Raw genomic sequence first — 22,921 nt, 5'->3', positions numbered from 1 at the left:
TGCCATGGGTAAGAATGTGCGTTTGTTTATTCTAGGATGACAGCAAGCTTGAGCCTAAAGGCAGCCTGGGAAGCCTGCCTGCGTTAGCCAGTCTTGGTTGGAAGACTCCAGGTGGGCTTTAAAATAAAAAATCCTGTTTCTGAGAGGACCCACAGGGCTGCCGAACCCAGCCTGGAGTTTATTAGCACAGTTAATATCGCATGCAAATAGATTTCCCCGCCTCGGTCATGCCAGTCCATTAATTCAGCCCCTTGTCTGCGACATCTTTATCCTTGGCAGGTTAATCCTGCCAAATGCCTTTGCTGTAGCACGTGTCATGCCGCACCCACGGCCAACAATGCAGTTTTGCTAATCCTGTTCTATCAGCTTTGTGGCCCTGTCTGGTCAATCCGATGGTGCAAACAGCACACAGAAGGGTTTGGTTTTGTTTTTTTGCCAAGATCTTTCTCCTGCTCTGGCACCCCATACCCCTTCCTTCTCGCTCTTTTTCCCCCTTAAATATGGTTTCAATTAAATAGTTTGAAAGTCGACCACAGTGTTTGGACAGCTGCCAATGCCAGTGCCTTTCAGACAAGGATGTCAAGGCTCTCAGCGGGCCTCCAAACTCTTTCCAGAAGCCTCACCCAGCTGGCAGCTGAATATGCTAAGTGGGAAGGGTTCAAACAGGAAAATCTGATAAAGATCCACCTCTTTCAAGGCCTTGAAGATGACTGAACAGAGGGTGTTGGTATCATACTCTTCCCCTCTGGTGCCACCACTTCAGTGTCCAGTGGGATCATTCACGTGAATTATTACAAAAGGTGCACCCTTACCTGCAAACAGCCATGCCAGGCGCGCACCTGCCACAGGAAGAGAAGCAACTCCAGGCCCCAGAGCACACTGCTCTTCTAGTCTGTGTCGTTGGAGCCAGGATCACCCAAGTTCCAACCCCTGCTGGACCACTTCTACCTCTGTGACCTCAGGCAAGTCCCTTCTTCTTCCACAGGATGGGCAAAACCTACTGCGTGGGACCGCTGTGAGGGTGTAGGGCCTTCACACATGCTAATCACTGAGGGCGGTGCTGCCACACACAGGGCAGACACTGAAAAGGTAAGCGGGGCCTCGCAGAGACGGTGAAATCCATCACCACACTCGCAGCTTCCCGTAGCACACAGGCTGAGCATGGCCACATTCCACGTGAGCCTTTTAGGGTCTCCAGACCCTAAGAGTAAACCTCACTCTCTTGGCAGTGAGTTACTGAAACCTGGCTGTGAGAAGCCCTTTCCTGTCTCCCCACCACCACTAGTCTCTTGACTTATCCCTGGCAGCTTTGGTGGGCACGAAGAGGGGTTCTAGGTGGAGAAACACAGGATATGTGATTAGATTTCCAGGGACTGAGTTCTGGCCTGTTATGTGACTCAGTACAAGGTACTCAACCTTTGAGACTCTTACCATCCTGATACTGTGAGGTTTTGAGAGGACAAGGTGATGAGCAGCTGAGACCTGCAAGGACTGTCATCGCCCCTTAAGTAACGGCTCTTTTGAGTTTTGGAGTCTTCTGGAAGGCAAGGGGCTTCCCCCTCCATCCACCTACCATCTCATCCCCCCTCAGCTTGCATGGAGACGTTCTGAGAATCGTGTAGGGAGAGCAGCACAGGGTCTGGCTTCCAATACAAGGTCAGAAGATGAAGCCACGCTCACTGCCGTTAAACCATAATTCATCCCAAAGCCTCAGCTCCACCATCCCTTTTACATTAGCCTGTGCATCAGCCTTTAGGCTGAGCCCTAAGGTGTGTGACTGGTCTGTAAATGACAGTGTGCGCGCAGGTTTAAAACTGCCCCGGTGTTTGGATGGAGCTGAATGTCGTCAGTACTTAGATATTTTCCTGATGACCTTGAGGGTGAAGAACCAAACCCATCTGATACCGAGTAGATCAGGACAGGCTTCCCGCCCCAGATGTGAAGGGGGAATTCTGCTGCCGGGAAGCGGTGTTACTACATGCCTCCCTTGGCAACTCAGCCGCTGCACACACTCCTTCCTACCTCTCCTGGGTCCCGCTAGACCTGCTGCTCAAGTCTAACAATACAGTAAGCTGAGAACTTACGTTGTCCTCGTTACCGGGCTTGATCTCCGCAGTCATCATCTCGTCGAATTCTAGCTGAGGTGAGAGTACTGTTTTACTGATTTCCTACTTTGAAGAAATGGAGAAATGTAAGTACTAAACTACTATTTAAATGAAAAGAAAATAGAGGCTCAGAAACGACAATGAACTTACCCAAAGCTGCAGCTCGAAAGTGGCTGCAGAGCTGTGTTTGGAGCCCAGGGCTGTGGGCGCTCTGGGCCACTAGGCTATCTAATCCATCTGCGATGTGATGCTGTTTCTTCTACTGAGCATCTGAGTCAAGGGTCCTCCCAAATTACCAGCTCTCTTTAGCATATATTTGTTCCAAGTTACATGCACAGCAAATGCAATTATTTTCCCTTTCCCTTTAATTTTTGGGCGAATCGTGTACTTAAGGTTTTATTTTTAGGGAGAGGGGTAGGATATGGCCCCCCCCCCCCAAAAAAAAAAACCCCACAAAACCTCAAGACTCCTTTTCTGCAAGAATTAGGATATACTAGCCTCTAGCTGGGATTAGGAAAAATCCTATGTAGCCTAAGGTTATACGACAGATCTTAATCCGATTTTCATTTACCAACCTCTTGAGCGGAATGGGTTTGCCATACTTCATGCTAATTAAAACCTGATGGAGTCAGGCTATTTGCAAAAATGAGCAGTTCTGACCCTCTAACCTCCGTGGCTCAGGTGCGTCCACTGAGGCACACCTGTGCATGGCCAGGGCGAGAATTCCTGCTGAGAGGGCAGCCTACCGGCTCAGGTCTGGAGAGTCCTGCTTACCTAGCGGAACTCAAACAGTTCTGAACTTTGCTTACTGCAGAAAAGACGGCCTCAGCGTCCCCCTGCTTTGCAGGTGGCAGGATCAATCACACATCCCCGCTCATGATTAATCTCTCATAGGTGAAGCTCCTCCTCGGGATAGATTGCTGTAGCTGAGTGCAGCCTTCTTGGGGGAGAGGTGGGAGGCAAATAAAGGCCGAGAGCAGAATAAGCGGCACCCGGCGTCTGAGAAGAGGCTGCTCCGTGCCACGGGCTGCAGGAAGCTTCTCTGAGGTGATGATTCACTGTCAAAAAATTCACTTTTGCCATAAAGACTTAGCATCATAGAGGGAGTTTATAGTTTCTCTTTTCCTACCACTGTGTGAACTGGGTGCTTAGATGTGTGTTTCCTGTTCTTTTTTAGCCAAATCCAAGTTGGCTCATTCCTGCCTCTTGGGTGGTTCTAGGGTCGCCCTCAGCACTCACATCCTGTCAGAAGGATAGAAGAGTGTACTTGGGTTTCTTTACTCAAAAGGTTTTCATCGTGATGGTTTCATACAACTGAAGAAACCTGCTTTTGACTTTGCGTTCAGGACACTGCTTTTCTCATTCTTCACTGAATTCGAAAACACTTTAGGGTTAATTAAAAACAAATTGTGAGGACTTCCCTGGTGGTCCGGCGGTTAGGACTCCACACTTCTGCTGTGGGAGCCCGGGTTCAATTCCTGGTTGGGGAATTAAGATCCCAAGCGCTGCACAGCATGGCCAGAAAGAAAGAAAGAAATACTGTGGTCATCTCAGCTGCTAGGTTTGGTTGAAGGGCTGTGTTTGGCGGGGGTAAGGGGGTGGGGTGGTGATAATCGTTGGGTGACAATCCCATAGGCCTTCTTCAGAGCAGGCTAAGCCTTCTTGCCCTTTCCTGAATCATGCTGTTTGTTTCTATTTTAGGAACCAATAAAAATGCAGGAAAAAAAACCCTTGCTTTAAAGAAACCCAGTTTGTAGAAGCCTCTACTTCTGCAAAAACACACCTAAAGGGTGACTTCAAGGGATCTAGGCTTTCATTTGTTACAAAGCAGGTTTCCTCAGCGCCTTGAACATCGTGCATGAGACACACGGACTTCCTGGCGGGGACAGGCCCACGGTGAGAGAGGTACATCAGCCTCTTCCTCTGAAAAGGGATTTCTTCCGAGAAAGCGCCCCTCCCCATGAGGTCCCGGAAGACACGTTGACGACGGCAGGATTAAGCCAGGCTGACAATGGGAGGATTATTTCCTAACCTGGTGTGTGACAGACGCCTATTAATATATGAACCAGACAGACCCATCTCCATTTCCTCCCAAAGCCGGGGCGTCCATGGGGTGACTGACGTCTCCTGCCCTGTCGCCTGCCCAGGCCCTGGGGAGAGTCCTGGGCTCAGCTGAGACCCCCGGGCAGAGGTGCCAGCAGAGGGGGTCGGGGCTCCAGCACCTGTCTCCCGGCAGTGCCCCTCGGGCTTTATTCTTGGCGTTTCTACTGACAGAGGACAAAAGGGTTTCTTGTCAGACAAAACGCACACCGGGGAAGCGTGCCCAAGCCATTTTTCTCAGGGAAGAAAAGAAGTTGTTGTTTGAAACCTTAACTGGCATTGAGACCTCAGAGGCCTGGCTGGCCAGCTCTGGTTCTGAGCAGACCTACTTTTTCTGCTTTGAAAGTCCTGTTTCCTCCTGCACTTCCTGGCCATGGAGCTCCAAGGATGTCCCCCTGTGAGGTTTTAAGGCCTCGGTCACCACAAGCCTGAAGTCTCTTTGCTCTGTAGAAAAGAAGGAAATAATGCCGTTTGCAGCAACATGGACAGACCCAGAGATGATCACGCTAAGTGAAGTAAGAAAGGGGAAGAAAATACCATAGGGTATCACTTATCCTGCCAGGGAAAGTCACTCAGTCACGCCCCACTCTTTGTGACCCCATGGACTATACAGTTCATGGAATTCTCCAGGCCAGAATACTGGAGTGGGTAGCCTTTTCCTTTTCCAGGGGATCTTCCAACCCAGGGATCACTTATGGGTGGAATCTAATTTTAAAAACATTGACACTTTTTTTTTTTTTTTTTAACAAAGGAGAAACACACAGATCTCAAAATCAAACTTATGGTTACCAAAGGGGAAATGTGCGAGAAAGTGATGAGGTTGTGATTGACATATACACACTACTATATTTAAAATAACCCACAAGGACTACTGCAGCGCACAGGAGCTCTACTCAATATTCTGTGATAATGTATACGAGAGAAAAACCTGAAAAAGAATGGATATGTGTATGCGTATAACTGAATCACTTCACTATACACTGGAAACTAACACAATGTTGTAACAACTATACTCCAACAAAAGTTTAAAAAAAACAGCGCCTAATGCAGTCTTGGAGGAAGGAAGCCTTTGAGTGAAATGTGATTTAACATAGTAGCTAAGGGAGGTTCTGCTTCTGAACAGAACGAGTTATCTCTATGCACCAGAAAATACTCAAGAGAAGATAATGGGGAATAGACTTATGAGAATGTATGAATTATCCTTACTTCACTAACCTGCATAGCCCAGGGTTTGCAGAGATGCTGGTTCTCACACAGACTCACATCTAGGCTTGCACAGCTGCACGACACCCTGCCACCCCTATTCATGGTCTGTTAGGGGATTGCCTGAGCATTATTCAGGGAGATCACTAGCAAAACTGAGGGACAAACCACAAATTTCCTGTGGTTACTAAGCAGTTTTGGGGAGCTGGGTGCAGTCACCTCTTGGAGGAACCACTCCCCAGATTCTAGAGCTAGGCCCATCGCTGACTTGACTCTGGCAAAACGTCATGACTGGAGCAGCTCACAGTCCCCCTCTGTTATAGCCCTTAAAGAGGACCCAGGCCAGCTAGTGAAGTCCTCTAGACGCCAGCCCCACGGACCACACCTCAAAGGTGCCTTCCGGTCCTGGGGGCTGTGGCAGCTTTCCTGCCGGTGGAGGGGCTTGCATGCGTGGGGTAGGGCGCTATTCAGAGGAGCAGGAAGGTGGTGTGGACCAAGGCAGAGGATAGAATTTGGGGGTCCGGTAGGGGTCCATGCAGTTTTTCTTTGGCAATACTATTTAAAAAACGTCTCTGTGTAATTTTTAACTGATCAAGTTAAGCGAGGACTACTTAGACAAATAGGGCTTCCCTGATGGCTGGGTGTAAAGAATCTGCCTGCAATGCAGGAGACGCAACTTTGATCCCTGGGTCAGGAAGATTCCTGGAGGCGGAAACAGCAACCCACTCCAGTATGCCTGGAGAATCCCATGGACAGAGGAGCCTGGTGGGCTGCAGTCCATGACTTAGCACCTAAACAACCACCAACCTTGACAAATATTCCTGAGATTTTGCTCAAAGCAAAGCACTTTTGAAACCCTTGACATTTTACTTTAAGCATTTAAAGGTAGCGTGATGAGAAGGGGTCCACAGCAGAGAAAAGATCAAGGACCCCTTCCTGCCAAGGACGCAGCTGCCCTGGGAGGGTGGCCATCAGAATGGGTTTGTAAGACTCACCCCGACATCAGACCTGCCGCCCTATCGAGCTTGCTGCTTTCACGTAGCCCACTACTGCTGTCCACGTGCTCTGGCTTCTCTGTGCCTCAGTTTTCTTCCTGCTCAAACAAGAACAACACTATGCTTGGACCTCAAAATCAGACATGTGTCTTGCCCTCAGCCATGGCTACAGTTAACTCCGAGCCCCAGTCCTGAAGCCCAGAAAAAACCCTACTGACCTGGAGGCACTGCTGGTCCTCTCTGGACACAAACCAGGATATCCAGCCTCCTTCATTCCACAAGAAATTTCCAGAAAACAGTCACCCTTATTGTCACACTAACTTCAGACTCAGCAAAGGCAACCTGGGGGTTCAGCTGAATTTCACAGAAACTCTGTGGCTCCCAATGCTCGTTTACTGGATTGGTCATTAACGGGCTCAGAGATCTTCATCATGTATTTGTCTTATGTTTGCATTGTTGGGTTCTTAACTCTTTGAAAACAATGCTTTGATGTAGAGATTGGGATTAGTTGGTAGGTGTACACATAACGTTGTATAATAAATGTGCTCAGTTTGATTGTTGCTTTACAAAAGAAAAAAGAAGGGATGATCCACCTTTACCACTGACCTGCTGCTCTCCTAACTGGGCTGAACAACTGCAGGGGTGTGTGTGGGGGGTGGGCCTGAAGGTGGGGAATCCTGCCAGCTTGGGTCCTCATTGCCGGATTCTCTTCTGCACATGTGTATTTTTTAAGACAGAAAGGCAGGCACAGCTAACATCACAGCACCGTTAAGTGCCTCTTAGCTCTTATTTGACTCAATGCCTCTAGTGACATGCTTTTATGTGTCATTAAGCATCCCATGGATGGAGGAGCCTGGTAGGCTGCAGTCCATGGGGTCGCGAAGAGTTGGACACGACTGAGCGACTTCACTTTCACTTTTCATTTTCATACACTGGAGAAGGAAATGGCAACCCACTCCAGTGTTCTTGCCTGGAGAATCCCAGGGACGGGGGAGCCTGGTGGGCTGCCATCTATGGGGTCGCACAGAGTCGGACACGACTGAAGTGACTTAGCAGCAGCAGCAGCAGCAAGCATAGGTGGCGAGTAGACGAGTTTCCGGTTTAGGGCCAGGGCACTCTCACCCACCCCACCTCCCCTCACCCCTATTCCACATTAGTAGGGAGAGAAGACAGACAGGACAATGACGCAGCACTCTTTAGACCAAGTGCCAAGCCTGCAACCTAGCTGATGCCACTCCTCTGCCCCCTCACTCCCAGAGGCAAAAGCTGCAGACCTGGGGTCTCTGGAGAAGGCAGGGACTTTGAAGGCAGGCTGGAGAGAAATGGGGGAATGTGAGAAGACCCTTTGCAAAGCTTGTCTTTTCAGCTAAAGATACACCTGACCTCCATTCCCCTCATCCTCAACAGGTACTAAAAATGCAGAGGGGACTGGATCATGATTTTGTGTCCATTTTGCAGATGGGGAAAGCTGAAGCAATGGGGCCCAAAGCAAACTTTTCTTAGGGGCAGTCTGTTAACCCTGATGAAAATCACAGGTTGGTGGGGGCCACACATATTTTCTTCAAAGCAAATTTTTTCAACTTTTCTTTGAAGCAAATTTTAATAGTTAATACTTTCTATTTCCTTTACTCCTATAATGGGTTCAGACTAGCCAAGTGAAAAGGAGATAAAGAATGAGGCAGCTTGTCTGGGCCACAGTACTAATTCAGACTGAGTCAGCAGGAAGTTCAGGGCAGAGGACTGCCCTTCAGGACTTGGAAGGAAGGCTCATCACGGTGACACCCAGAATGTGGACATTACTTATTGCCTTTTCCCCTTGAATCCTCTGTTAATAGGACTTTGGTGAGATTATGGAAGGACATGGGATCATGACTTTGCTTCTTCAGAGGGAGCCCTGGAGTCAGAGGGCGAGAATTGTGGTCACTTCCCCCCATGGGACCCTGGCCACTCATCTACCCCAAGCTTCAGCTGCATCACGTATAACAGGAAGTTGGGTTATTATAACTGAACAAGACCATATGTCTAAGGAAGGCTTTGCCATTTGGAAAATGTTCCCCCAACCTCTGCCAAGAGCCTGTAGCTATGTAACACTGCCCACCTTTCGTGGCTGGTTCTGAGTGTCTGGCCACCTCATGCTCATCAAATAGAGGGCAGTGTGGCTGGAGGTCTGGGGGACTCTCACAGAGACACCCTGGTTGCCTGGGGTGGAAGGGTTAAGGTCAGAGAGATTTTCAATGATTGGCTGACAGTTTCCTCATCTGTAAAATGAAGACAACAGCAGCACTTATCCTCCTTGGCCACCAGAGGGAGTAAAAGAGCGAATCCTGAGGCTTGATACACACACAGAGCCACCAGCCAAGGCAGTGGGGTGTTCCAGCCCTCCTTGGGGAGCCCTGGGGGAGTGCTGAACACTTGGAACACTTCTTCTCAATCACACTTCCTGCACTCAGTTCAGTATGCCAGAGATGACATGTTGGTAGAACCCATTATGTTTTGGAAAGTGGTTTTCTCCAACGTCAAAGATGAAGGGATAGAAAAAGGGATCAAAGTAGAAGCACTCAGTTGATTTACAGCTAGAACAGGCTATAGAATATTTAGGTATCAACAGTAAAAGCAAAGAAAAATAATGGCGTAAGGAAACATTTTACAAATGATGTTGGTAGGAGAGCTGGTCAGCAATATTGAACAAACGTTCTGATGGCCACTAGGTAACGGTGCCACCTTGTGCCTGTAACCGAGCAGGACCCTCTGGGACCTTCCTGGGACAGACCCCTCCCCCGTATGCTCTGCTGTAGCTCCTCTGTGAAGTACCTAGATAACAGCACCTGATACACCTTTCCTGAGCATCTGTTTGCTGATGCTAAAAAACCCTCATCAAGTGAAAGAAATTGACACATCTCCTCTAGAGTCTGGCTAATTCAGGAAATATCTGCAATAGTTTAGTTCAGTCGCTCAGTCTTGTCTGACTCTTTGAGACCCCATGAATCGTAGCATGCCAGGCCTCCCTGTCCATCACCAACTCCTGGAATCCACCCAAACCCGTGTCCATTGAGTCGATGATGCCATCCAACCGTCTCATCCTCTGTCATCCCCTTCTCCTCCTGCCCTCAATCTTTCCCAGCATCAAGGTCTTTTCAAATGAGTCAGCTCTTCGCATTAGGGGGCCAAAGTATTGGAGCTTCAGCTTTAACATCAGACCTTCCAATGAACACCCAGGACTTTTAGGATGGACTGGCTGGATCTCCTTGCAGTCCAAGGGACTCTCAAGAGTCTTCTCCAACACCACAGTTCAAAAACATCAGTTCTTCGGTGCTCAGTTTTCTCTATAGTCCAACTCTCACAGCCATACATGACCACTGGAAAAACCATAGCCTTGACTAGACGGACATGGGGTAGCTCGTCTCAGCCGCCACCCCTGACCTCGGACATGGGGTAGCTCATCTCGGCCGCCTTTGCTGGCAAAGTAATATCTTTGCTTTTTAATATGCTGTCTAGGTTGGTCATAACTTACCACCTTTTTCCTTTACCTCACCATCCACCAATCCCAGAATTGTGCATGAGCTAATCACAAACCCTGGGACTCCCCTCCTTTGCCTGGCCTTTAGAAACGCTTTGCTGAAACCTACTGGGGACGTTGGGCTTTTGGAGCATTAACTGTCCAAGACTCCCTGTCTGGCGCCTTACAGTAAACAGCACGCTTTCCTTCACAGACCACGTGTCCGTCAGATACAGCTTACCGCGTGTGGCTGAGTGGACCCGTTTTGGTTCTGGTAACACTGCTGTCTGTGTCTTCTGCCACACAGCGAGCCCTATCATCCATATCGAAATCAGTATCTCAATGGCTGCCTCACCCCAGCACGCCCAGCCTGCAGAGTTCAGCCACCCCAGAGCTGAATGGCTAGCCAGGCCTCAGAGTGGCTAGTGCCCCTCACCCCACCATTAACGTGCTTCTCAGGGCCTGAGCAGGGAGTGTCCTCTGAGTCTGGCCTGGGGACAAGGTGAGAAGTGGGTGTGCAGGGCACACGTGATAGACGCACTCCAACCTGCCAACCTTGCTAAGCCTGTAATGCTTTCCTTCTGTGACACGCCAGGGACACACCAGAACTGCACTCAATGTAGGACCATTGAGGCCAACGTTCAGCCCACCAACAAAGCCATCTCTGAGAGCCACCTCCAGCTGTTTGAGAGAACATATTATATTCAGACTATTTCATCTGAGTTTAACTTGCTTAGAATCCATTCCAACCTGCACTCTTCAGGTTTTTCCCCAATATCTGTGCTCAGTCACTTCAGTCGTGTCCGACTCTTTGCAACCCCATAAACTGTAGCCCGCCAGACTCCTCTGTCCATGGCATTCTCCAGGCAAGAATACTGGAGTGGGTTGCCATGCCCTCCTCCAGGGGATCTTCCCGACCCAGGGATCAAACCTGTGACCCTTGCATCTCCCGCATTGGCAGGCGGGTTCTTTATCACTGAGCCACCTGGGAAGTCCCAAGACTTCCCCAATATAAACGAGCAAAATCTTGAAGTTCCTTTGGAAGAACGCCCCTTCTGACCCCTCCCTACACCTGTACTCGCGACCAGACCCCATCCTGTCCACCTCCCGATGGAGGTCTAAGCTGAAGCAGGACTCCTGGGCCCCACATCTTTTGGCTCCTACTTACCACCAGTGTTTCTGTCTGTGGAGACGATTCTCGGGGAAGTGAAATTTGCTGACAGAGATGCTCAACTCTATTTTGGCATTTTGCCAGAGATTTTATTTTGATTTTTGAAACTGAAGAATCCTTTTGATCAGGAAAAAGTCTCAGAAGATCGAGTCTTAGGAAATGCCCAGGAGCCCTCTGACGTGACAGTTCTGCTTTTACAGCTGCCTCTGAAATCACCTTTGCAAGGGGGGACTCCACGCTGACCTCCCCAGCAGTGTAAACACTCACTTTGGCACTCTCTCCAAATGCCAGAAGATCTGGAGTTCTTCTCAAAGACAGACTGTGCGGTCGGGTGTGCGGAGGAGGAGAGCCATGTCTGGGGGCTCTGGGAATGCTTCTGCTGCGGTAACCACCTCTCACCGAGCCTGGCTGTGCCAGCTGGCCCAGGTGCCCCAAGGGTTTTCTGTTGAAGACTCAGTAACCCAGGGAGGGAGGTATCACTCCCGCTTATGGACGAGGAAATGAAGACTTGGCCTCACCCACATGCTTCCCCGACATCATACGTGCTTCCAACGGTAGTGATAACAAGACACGGAGGTTGGCTCTCTCTTACCCAGACGGTGAGACAACAAAGCTGGACGGTGGAGGAGGGTTTGGGGAAGTGAGAGGGGACAGTGGGCTTCTGGGTCAGTCACAAGGGACGTGACTTGCATTCTGGCCACAGTCCTCCAGACTCCAGACACTGGCAGGAAGTGTCACCCTTCCTCTCACAGATTGGCAGGCTGCCCTCTCCCTACTGCCTTCCCAAATTCCCTGGATGCAGAAGGGAGAAACTCAAGCCATTTCATTTTATTCTTGCTATAGAAGTACCTCCTTAAATGTTGGCTTCATATTCATAAAGCCCAGAATTGGCAGCAACACAAACTTTTCAGACTAAGAATTGAAAAACTCACGCCACTTTTGAAATGTACCTGAGAAATGAATGAACTGCGGCATGCAAAGCAATCCTCTGAGCAACAGACTCAGTTGTCAGCCACCATGTTTGATGTTTTCAGACAAATTATTGACCAAAAGGATACCCAGTTAAAATTTTTTATCAGTTCAATGCCAGTGTATAAATGGATGAGAATGACTTCTTTCCCCATGCATCTTTTAGCAAGTCAGTTCAATCCTGAATTACTTGGAAATAGTGGGCAATAGTTCCAAATAGTTGGAAAATGTCTCAAAGATAAGGCTTTGGTGAGAGAGCTGGGACTTTGGGTCAGACAGACCTGTAAACTTGCTTCTTTGCTCTGTGGTATCTTGGGGAAACCAGGAGAGTTCAGTCTCTTCATTATAAAATGAGGATGGTAACCCTTTCACAGGGGGCTGCTGTGGGGATCAAACCAGATAAAGAGAGGGTCCAACCGCTATTAACTAACAGTGAGAACAGTTGAGCCCAACACAACTCAGCCTCTCTTGTCTTTGCCCTTGGGATTCACCTGCTGGTCACAGGAAGAGAATTTTCACATATGTCCTAAGCATTCCTTCCAGAATTTCTTTCTGATTCGGTGTCTTTAAAAAAAATCAGCTTGGACACTAAAAAATGCGGTAACCAAATGATTCAAAAAGCAAGTCAGCACCAAAGTCCAGTTAACAGCCTGGTCCCTGGTACTGGAAGAGAAAACCAATTTAATCTACTAGACTTAGAACATGGAAACTTCCTTCACAATGACTGCTGGACAGAAGTATTGATTGTTACCTACACAACCGTAAAATTAGTCAGCAACTTCCCGTTAAAGCTCCTATGCTGAACAATAAGAGAATCATTGGAAACCAAATCCTCCCAATCCAGCTGAAGAACAGGCTGAGAAATAAGAACACAACACACACCAGTCATGAGGAAGGAAAGCGAAAGTGTTAAGTCACTCAGTCGTGTCCGGCTCTGCGACTCTGTGGACTATAGCCCGCCAGGCTCCTCTGTCCATGGAACTCTCCAGGCAAGAATATTAGAGTGATTCATTCCCTTCGCCAGCGGATCTTCCCAACCCAGGGATCGAACCCCTATCTCCCACACTGCAGGCAGATGCTTTGCCATCTGAGCCACCCCAGGAAGCTCCACTAGTCATGAGGAAGATGAGAATTTAAATCCTTGGGGGATAGAGTCTGCTGGAGCTTCTGTCTTTATCCTGCTCTTCTGATTATCCCACACTGGGAGTTTACAATGCGAAGTGGCAAAGGCAGGGATGTACGGGAAATGAGGAATCACAGCTTTACCTGTGGGTAGGCAGGGTCTGATTTCTGTGGGGATAGGACCCAACCGGAAGCAGACAGACCCAAAAAGTACAGCTACTGAGGCTTGGTTTCAATATCCTAGCTGAACCACAGCCTTGGATGCAGCAATGCAGCTGTCCACGTTCCTTCCACGGAAACTGCATCCGCCCCACAATGCCACCTACATGCAAAGAAATCCTACTCCGGGTAGAGGCAGCTCTTGGCAGTCGTCTTTTCTGCTTTGAGCCTAATTAACAACAACAGGTCATCTCATCTTGGCATCCCGATTTTGTTGTGGGTTCACTTTCCATTTGGGTTGTCACGAACCGCCTCAGTCAGGAGGAGATTAGGCAGCAATGTTCCCCAACCCTCCTCTATACACACACACACACACACACACACACACACACACACACACACACACAGCCTCCCCCACTCCCCCCCACCCCTAGTTCTTGCTGCTGGGACTAAATCTACAAGCATGCAAGTGCCATTAACTGACATTCATCAAAACACTCTCCATTGTTCGCAGACATGAGCGGCCGAGAGGTGGAAATTACTTGGCATTTCATTTTAATCTGTATTGAAGACTTGCCTGACAAAACATATTAAGTGTAAGAATTGCCGGCTTGGGAATGAAGCTCTGTTTATGGCCTGCCCCTCGATTTTCCTTTGCGAAAGGAAAGGCAACGACACTCCCCCATCCTTCCCTACCTTCTGCCGCTTACCCACCCCCACCCCACCACCATCATCCACGGAACCCTAACGCTGAATTTTCCTCTGTGCGTGCGGCTTTTGTTAGCAGGGCCTACAAAACTGTCATAAACATTCTGTTCCTCTGCACCAGCACCTGAGCTTTTAAAACAAGGACAGAAACCCAGCAAACTCTGCCTTGAAGACGGTGTTATCGGTAGCATCTCCCTCGGGATGGTACCTGGTGGTCACGGCGCTGCAGACCACAAGGCTGTGTGCTTCTCTGGAGAGAGACTGTCACCAAACGCTTGTGACAAAGAACGGATGCCATGCTAATGGATGCGCATAATTACCAAGGGACCCTGACTCCTGCTGCTGCAGCTGACAGTCGGTCTCCAGTGCAACAGTCTACGTACATTGCTCGCCGGTCTAGTTCATCTTCTGGGGCTCTTCAAGTTTACATTTTTATCTTTCAGGGTAATTTTGCATTGTGTTGACAACTAGAAGTCATTAAAGCCTCTCAGAGAGGGAAGCCTGTTTATTTTTCCTGCTTTTTCCAGTCTCTTTCTAGGTGATGGGGCTGTGCTCTTGGGGTAAGGCACAAGGTGAGTGGTCTCCACTTTCGAGGCTGTAGCTGGCCAAGTGCAGGCCCAGGGACCCCAGGGCGAGGAGAACCAGGGACCCCAGGGCGAGGAGAAATGATGGCCGACCTCTGGCACAGGGGGTTGAGGGCTGGGACAGGTCAGCAGGGAACCACAAGGACACCTTAGCTTGTCCATTTAATGCTCGCTCTGCTCAGGAACCTTCTGATGGCGCAAATGGTGCTGTCGGAGAGTAGGTTGTGTAGGGATACCCCTTGTCTTGTGTTTGGCTGTGATAAAATTTGTGCACCGGACCTTTCCAGAGATCCTCCTCTTGAAAGTGAAAGTGAAAGTTGCTCAATCGTGTCCCCATGGACTATACAGTCCCTGGAATTCTCCAGGCCAGAACACTGGAGTGGGTTGCCTTTCGCTTCTCCAGGTCCTCTTCTTGATGAACTTTCTATTTCTAAGCTTTGAAGCGCCACAACCCCTACCCCTACCACCACCCCAGGCAGGAAGTCTGACCTTCCAGGCTTGGCTTTACTGACCTTGGTGAGGGTTATGTACGTAACAGTGGCCTCTGTTGTCCCCCACTGTGACTGGAAATACACAAGAGGTGTGCATTTCAGCCCTTCTACTGGGCCTTTTGCCATTCCCAGGGTTTGTGGAATCAGCTGATCAGAGCAGAGGGGAGGACAGGGCTGGCTGAGATAAGCTGCAGTAGCAAGTCCAAGGGTCCCTTGAACTGCAAGGAGATCCAGCCAGTCCATTCTGAAGGAGATCAACCCTGGGATTTCTTTGGAAGGAATGATGCTAAAGCTGAAGCTCCAGTACTTTGGCCACCTCATGTGAAGAGTTGACTTATTGGAAAAAACTCTGATGCTGCAAGGGATTGGGGGCAGGAGAAGAAGGGGACGACAGAGGATGAGATGGCTGGATGGCATCACAGACTCGATGGACGTGAGTCTGAGTGAACTCCAGGAGATGGTGATGGACAGGGAGGCCTGGCGTGCTGCGATTCATGGGGTCGCAAAGAGTCGGACACGACTGAGCAACTGAAATGAACTGAACTGAACTGAGCAAGGCCTCAGCCAGTTCTTCCCAGGAGGGAGCTCTCCATTTCCCTTCAAACTGTGAGCCCTGGGGGGTTCTGCTCAGGGGGTGTTGGAGGGGAGGTGAAACTAGCAGAGTTGACTTCAAAGTGATGGAGAAGCCGCCCACCCAGGGGAGAGCTTGTGGGCTGGGGGCCATGTTCTGCCCCACCACAGGCATCAGACCTGCCTTGCTACCTCACCCTGTAGTAGGTATCTTTGGTCAAGTTTTGGTGAAGGCATATATCTTTTTTTGGAGGGTATGCAGGCACTTTTCCATAATGCACTAGAGAAAGCCCATTGCTGATAAATTTATAATGCAACTATCTCAGGCTGACACCCAGAGACTAGAATCCATTTGTTATGATGGCTTGCAGGCTCGTGACCAGTCACGCTCTGAATAGATCCAGCCCTTCCTTCCTCTTGTGCCCCATCCAGGCTACCATGTGTGTGCTCAGTCACATCCAACTCTTCACAATCCCACGGATCATAGTCTGCCAGGGTCCTCTGTCCATGGGGATTCTCCAGGCAAGAATACTGGAGTGGGTTGCCATGCCCTCCTCCAGGGGATCTTCCCAACCCAGGGATCAAACCCACGTCCCTTATGTCTCCTGCATTGGAAAGCAGATTCTTTACCACTGAGCCACCTGGGAAGCCTGATGCACTGCAAAAGCTCAAAGATGTGACCTTTTGAAAAGATCTGAGAAGAATAACATCTACCCAGTTTGAAGTCATCCTTTCAGTCTGTTACCTTTTGATTTGGAAGATAACTACTCTAAGAGAGACTTGCATATGGCCCATTTTCAAGGGCAGATGTGAACGGAATGGTAATTATTTTGCTAAGAGTCATAGAGATTCACTGGAATGAACTGCGTGGTGTAGCCACATCATGTCTAGAAAGAGTAAGCGAGACAGCGCCTGTTCTAAAGTTGTGGTCCATAACTCAATTCTCTGTCATATAAACATCAAACCAATGATAATGTTCTATTAGCTTCCCCTGGTATAAACAGTCTTCTTCTTCAGGAAGTAGGTAATTTCTCAGATTATCAAATGGTGTCCATTTGATCATGCTTATTTGTCCATAAGCAGTTGCCCAGTTCCTTGACCCCGAGTTCTCTCTGTAAGGTGGGTACACCCGGCTGAGACAGTGCCTGGGGAAGCCAGGTGAGCGCCCCCACCCTTTCCCACTGCTTTTCACGCTACTCTGTTTGATTGTCATCATGGTGCTTGTCACCACTGAGAAGTGTGTCTTCCCGGCTTTACTTACTAATGTATCACATGACTCCTCACTGTCATACGAGCTCCATGAAGGCAGGAATCTGATCTGATCCATCACCTGTGTATCTCCAGCCCCAAGAGCAGTGCTGGGCATACAGGAGATGCTCAAGGTGTGCTTGCTGAATGAATGAATGAGAAGCAGCAGCGTCAGTCCACAGAGATGCCCACGCTCCTCTGATCTCTGCCACCCCTCCACCCTGGCTCTGCACAGAGCGGGACTGTAGTTCTGCTGCAGAAAGTAGCTCAGAAGAGTCTCGTGGAAGCTGAAGGAGAAACTTAGCTCAGAACTAAGCTGAGAACCAGAAATCAGCAGAAGGCACCAAGCATTCAGTTGGCCAGGAAGTTCGAGTGTTTTCCCACACCACGTTATAGAACAACTCGAGCAAACGTTTGGGCCAACACAACACCATGGTTAGAAGCCTCAAGATTCTGGTATCACAGCCCAGGGGCAGTTGTTATGATGTTTCCAGTCTGCAACTTTAAGACTGGAAATAAGTGCAGAAAAACAGGAAGGGGAGGAGGAAAAGGAAAAAGTTACAGACATCAGCGAAGGTGAGCACCAGGCAGAGTCATAAAGCAAAGCCCAGAAGAACTGCGGTACTGTTCAGAATTCAGAACATGCGCGTGCCTGCAGGCACGCGGGAGGCCGGCCCACACCCCTGGGGAACCTGAGGCCCTGAGGACTAAGACGTGAACCTCTTCAGTTCCAGGGACAAGAAACAGCTCTTTGACTATTTCTTCTTCTAGATCCAACCACAGGTAAACATTAACTCTCACACACATGTCACAGATTCCCTGCAAAAACTTCTCTTAACCGAACCCACTAGTCAAAACCTGGGTGTGGGGTAGGTCTCGACTTGAAGACAAGAAGGCTATAGATTTCACTTACTGGCCTGAATGTGAACATCCCTTGTCAGTCTTGTTCACTGGTTTCCTGGCCTTGCCAATGATGTTTACTCATAGTTCCCAGCCCTTCCCGGTATCAGCCAACCTTTCTTTAGGTTAGCAGCGAATGTCAGTATCAGTTTAAAAACTTAGCTTTCTAATAACTGTTAGTAATGGAAGAACGTTTATATGGCTGAAATATTTTTGATAATATACGTGGCCTCTTCTTTCATGAGCTTCTTACATCTCTGAAACACTTGGAGGGACTTCCCTGGTGGTCCAGTGGCTGAGACTCTGAATTCCCAAAGGAGGGAGCCCACGTTCAATCCCTGGTCAGGGAACTAGATCCCACACGCCACAACTTTTATGCTGGTGCAGCCAGACATACAAATAAATTAAAACATAAAATGAAACAGAAAGGGGCAGGAAGAAATAGGTTTTGGGCTGAAATGGTTGCTTTCCTATTTTGGAAAGAGTCCCTGGATACTTTGTTAGAAAATGCCTCCTGTGTGGGACAGGCCAGAGGGTGGAGGCTGGAGCCCTTGGCACATGGCAGGACTGCCAGCCATGCCCAACCATGAGCCACGGCCGACCCAGACACAACTTGGGGTGACAGGGCTCTGAGGCTTGCTCACCATCTGCCACTGCACGATTCTCTTATGAATGTGGATTGTTTAAAAGAATACTGCCATTAATAATGGAAAAAGAGGCACTCATCTAATGATGAGGAAACATCAGAAAAACCCCAAATGAAGGACATTCTCTAGAAGACGAGAAAGGCTGAGGAGTCAGATTACAGAAGGTCAAAGAGACATGACGCCCAAATGTAACACACAAGCACTACTGAACTGGATCCTGGATGCACGGAAAATGAAATTACTTTAAAGAACATTATTGAGGCAGATGGCAAAATCTGAATATGGATTGCGATACAGCCTCAACACAACACAGTACTAATACAGTTGCATCCATATAATACTATTATATCGATGTTAAATCTCCTGAATTGAATATTGTATTTGATTATGTTTTCAGGAAATACAAGCTGAAATATTTTAAGATAAACTAATGTGAAGAGCTGACTCATTGGAAAAGACCCTGATGCTGGGAAAGATTGAAGGCAGGAGGAAAAGGGGACGACAAAGGATGAGATGGTTGGATGGCATCACCAACTCGATGGACATGAGTTTGAGCAAGCTCTGGGAGTTGGTGATGGGCAGGGAAGCGTGGTGTGCTGCAGTCCAAGGGGTTGCAAAGAGCTGGACATGACTGAGCTACTGAACCAAACTCTCAAATGGTTTAGGAAAAATGTATGTGTATATGTGTGCACATATAAATGTACATATATGTGTATATAAGAGAAAGGGAGAGAGAAAAATGATAGAGCAATTACTACTCTGGGGACTTCTCTGGTGGTCCAGGGGCTGAGACTCTGCATTTCCATTGCAGGGTTTGTGGGTCTGATCCCTGGTCAAGGAATTAAGATTCCACATGCCTTGTGGCCAAAAAACCAAAACATAAAACAGAAGCAATACTGTAATAAATTCAATAAAGACTTTAAAAATGGTCCACATCAAAAAATTATTAACCTGGGTCCAGAGTACATAGAATTCATTTCACTATTCTCACAATTCTTTTTGAAGTTTTCAATTATTTTGGAGGGACCCATTAAAATGTTTTTCTTTCTCTTTTGAATTCTGTCATCCACAAATACAGGCAACTGTGGTTAAGTTTTTTCTCAGTTTTTTCAAAGAAGCAGGAAAAAGTAATACCTGAAGTAACTGATATCACACTGAATGTCAATTTATTTATCATGGTATTTCTTTAAACTCCAATATTATATGACCCAAATCATTACTTGATGCACTACCCAATCATAAACTGTTCTTAATTTTCTGCCTTGTTGAAAAGCCACTTTGGGAGGAAATATATTTTATTTTTATATGGAAATAGATAAAATAGACACTTTATACATTTTTACCCCTAATTGCATCAGGTGGCTTAAATCACTCAATGCTCTTTGGCTCTTTAATTAGTCTGAAAAATAAATTCCTAGTAATCCCCCTCAAAGCTTCTTCCTGCTCCTACCCCTACTTGGCAATTTCAGAGTCTCATGGAGATGGAAGTCCTTGAAAAACCTGCCTATCTCTCATATATGTCTAGTCATCAAAGGGGATTCACTTTCAGCAAGCAAGGTCAAATGTTGCCGATTTGACACTAAAAACATCCTTCCTTCTATTCAAGTGGCAGATGATCCAAAGGATTCAAGCAAGAATATCTTGCTTGGCACATGGCCTAAAAGTTCTAAATTTATGTATTCTATTTTTGCTTCTTTCTCAGATCAGATTAGTTACTAGGCAACTGAAGTATTTAATTTCATTTGCTAATAGTTACATTTTAATAGAGGCTGCTAGTGTACATGACTGATGCTGCCAATACAAACACAGTCCCAACTCCAGTCTCTGTCGGGCAGCAGTAAGCACCCCTTCATTCTGGTTGTAGACCAACATGACTCTATTCTTGCCTTTTATATATTTGACTTTCAGGTACAGGAAGAAGGATGTGTCTTTTGGAATTCTTTACAGAAAGAAAATTTTAAGTGATTTGTTTCTTTCACTCAAAAAGCTACCTGTTTGCATCCGGTCCCATCACTTCATGGCAAATAGATGGGGAAACAGTGGCTGACTTTATTTTTCTGGGCTCCAAAATCACTGCAGATGGTGATTGCAGCCATGAAATTAAAAGACGCTTACTCCTTGGTAGAAAAGTTATGACCAACCTAGACAGCATATTTGGAGAAGGGAATGGCACCCCACTCTAGTACTCTTGTCTGGAAAATCCCATGGACGGAGGAGCCTGGTAGGCTGCAGTCCATGGGGTTGCAAAGAGTCAGACAGGACTAAGCGACTTCACTTTCACTTTTCACTTTCAAGTATTGGAGAAGGAAATGGCAACCCACTCCAGTATTCTTGCCTGGAGAATCCCAGGGATGGGGGAGGCTAGTGCGCTGCCATCTGTGGGGTTGCACAGAGTTGGACACGACTGAAGCGACTTAGCAGACAGCATATTAGAAAGCAGAGACATTACTTTGCCAACAAAGGTCCGTCTAGTCAAGGATATCCTTTTTCCAGTGGTCATGTATGGATGTGAGAGTTGGACTGTGAAGAAAGCTAAGCGCCAAAGAATTGATGCTTTTGAACTGTAGTATTGGAGAAGACTCTTGAGAGTCCCTTAGACTGCAAGGAGATCCAACCAGTCCCTCCTAAAGGAGATCAGTTCTGGGTGTTCACTGGAAGGACTGATGCTAATGCTGAAACTCCAATACTTTGGCCACCTGATGTGAAGAGCTGACTCACTGGAAAAGATCCTGATGCTGGGAAAGATTGAGGGCAGGAGGAGAAGGGGACAACAGAGGATGAGAAGGTTGGATGGCATCACCAACTCGATGCACATGGGTTTGGGTGAACCCCGGGAGTTGGTGATGGACAGGGAGGCCTGGCGTGCTGTGGTTCATGGGGTCGCAAAGAGTCGGACACGACTGAGTGACTGAACTGAACTGACTCACAGACATAGGGGACAAACTTGTGGCTGCCAAGGGGGGCAGGGGGCGGGATGGAGTGGGAGTCTGAGGTTAGCAGATGCAAACTATTATACTGAGGATGGATAAATAACCATGTCCTACTGTATAGCTCAGGGAACTATATTCAATATCCCATGATAAGCCATAATGGAAGAGAAAAGGAAAAAGAGTAGAGATGTGTCTGAGTCACTTTGCTGCATAGCAGGAATTAACAACACTGCAAATAAACCAACTATACTCCAATAAAATCAAAAACAAAGAAGCCAGGACAGAAGAGCCACCTCTCTGTCATCCTAAACCCTCTTGAGATTTCTGCTTCAAGACGGCAGACCAAGCGCATACGCTGTCTTCCCCACACCGAGAAGGAACAGAAATCCTTCTGAGCACTGAAAGGGCGTCATCAGTGCCCCAGACATGTTGGCAGGAAGGGCAGGTAGATAGAAAAACTAGAATGGGGAAAACCGCTGCCCCAAACAAGCCCAGTACAACAGCCGGTTCAGCAGAACCTTCTCACTGCTGTGCTGAAAACAGCCTAATTTGGACACAGGCAGACCACAGGGCCCTTATGAGGGAAAGGAGTTACAAGATGGGCTCTAAATAACCTGGATCGCCCTTCCATGCCCCTTCCCCCGGCATGGAGAAGGTTGCATGCTGTGAACTTACAGCGTTAAGAAGGCTAGGAGCTGGCGGCGGGGGGGGGGGGGGGGGGGGGGGGGGGGGCGGGGGCGGGCGGGGGAGGGTTGGGGGTGTCCTCCTGGAAGCTGAGTCTAGAGCAACAGGTGGAGAGAACTCAGCAGACAGAGTCGAGGGGAAGGAGGGGAAAAGAGAAACACAACTCAGCGTGGAAATCAGCTGTGGGAAACTGCTTTGTCTCAGGGCGGAGCTGCCCTATGGGACCCCACAGGGGTCCCCAGCTGGCCTGGCTGCTCCTTCCCAGATGCCCGGAAGGGAAATCAGCTGTCATACCGCTGCCCCTCCATGCACCAATATGCGGTTCTTAGGAGAGGGATCTGCGGTGGAAACCAAGCATGTGATGCCGAGGAAGCACAGGGCAGGGACCAACACCGATCCGCAGCTTTCTGCATTTTAACATATGAATGGACAAGCAGGAAGTAGGAGACATTTGCGGAAATACTTTACACCATGGAGGAAGATGAAGATACCCTAAATGGGATTCCAATGCAGAAGACAGAACTCACACACACACGCTCGCAACTGCTATCTTCAGAGGAACACTGCATTGAGAAAATCAGAACAGGCTGTTGTGAACACAGAATCATCAGAGAGCAGGAAAGAGTCCTTGGAAGTTAAGTTAAAAACAGGTAAAATTCACTGAAGATCTTATATCGTGGCAAGGATAGGCTACAAATTCTGATTAGAATGATATTTTCCTCTCAGTGATGAGAGTTAGATGCTCTGCTTGAAACAACTGAAGAATAGAATGTAGAAATTCCAAAGCACCAAAACAAAAAAAAGATAAAGATGACATTACGAGTACATCAATAAAGAAA

The 22,921-nt window shown here is 48.0% G+C and overlaps 1 non-coding gene across 1 annotated transcript; it reads left to right on the top strand.

The window, feature by feature from the left end:
* On the top strand, window positions 3,524-3,595 carry TRNAR-UCU. The gene has a single exon. It is a non-coding gene; the product is annotated as a tRNA-Arg (tRNA).

The sequence above is a fragment of the Capra hircus genome, chromosome 22 (genome assembly GCF_001704415.2).
Source record: "Capra hircus breed San Clemente chromosome 22, ASM170441v1, whole genome shotgun sequence".
NCBI lineage: Eukaryota > Metazoa > Chordata > Mammalia > Artiodactyla > Bovidae > Capra > Capra hircus.
Note: the sequence above shows the minus strand (reverse complement) of the source record. Positions and strands in the feature narration are given on the sequence as shown.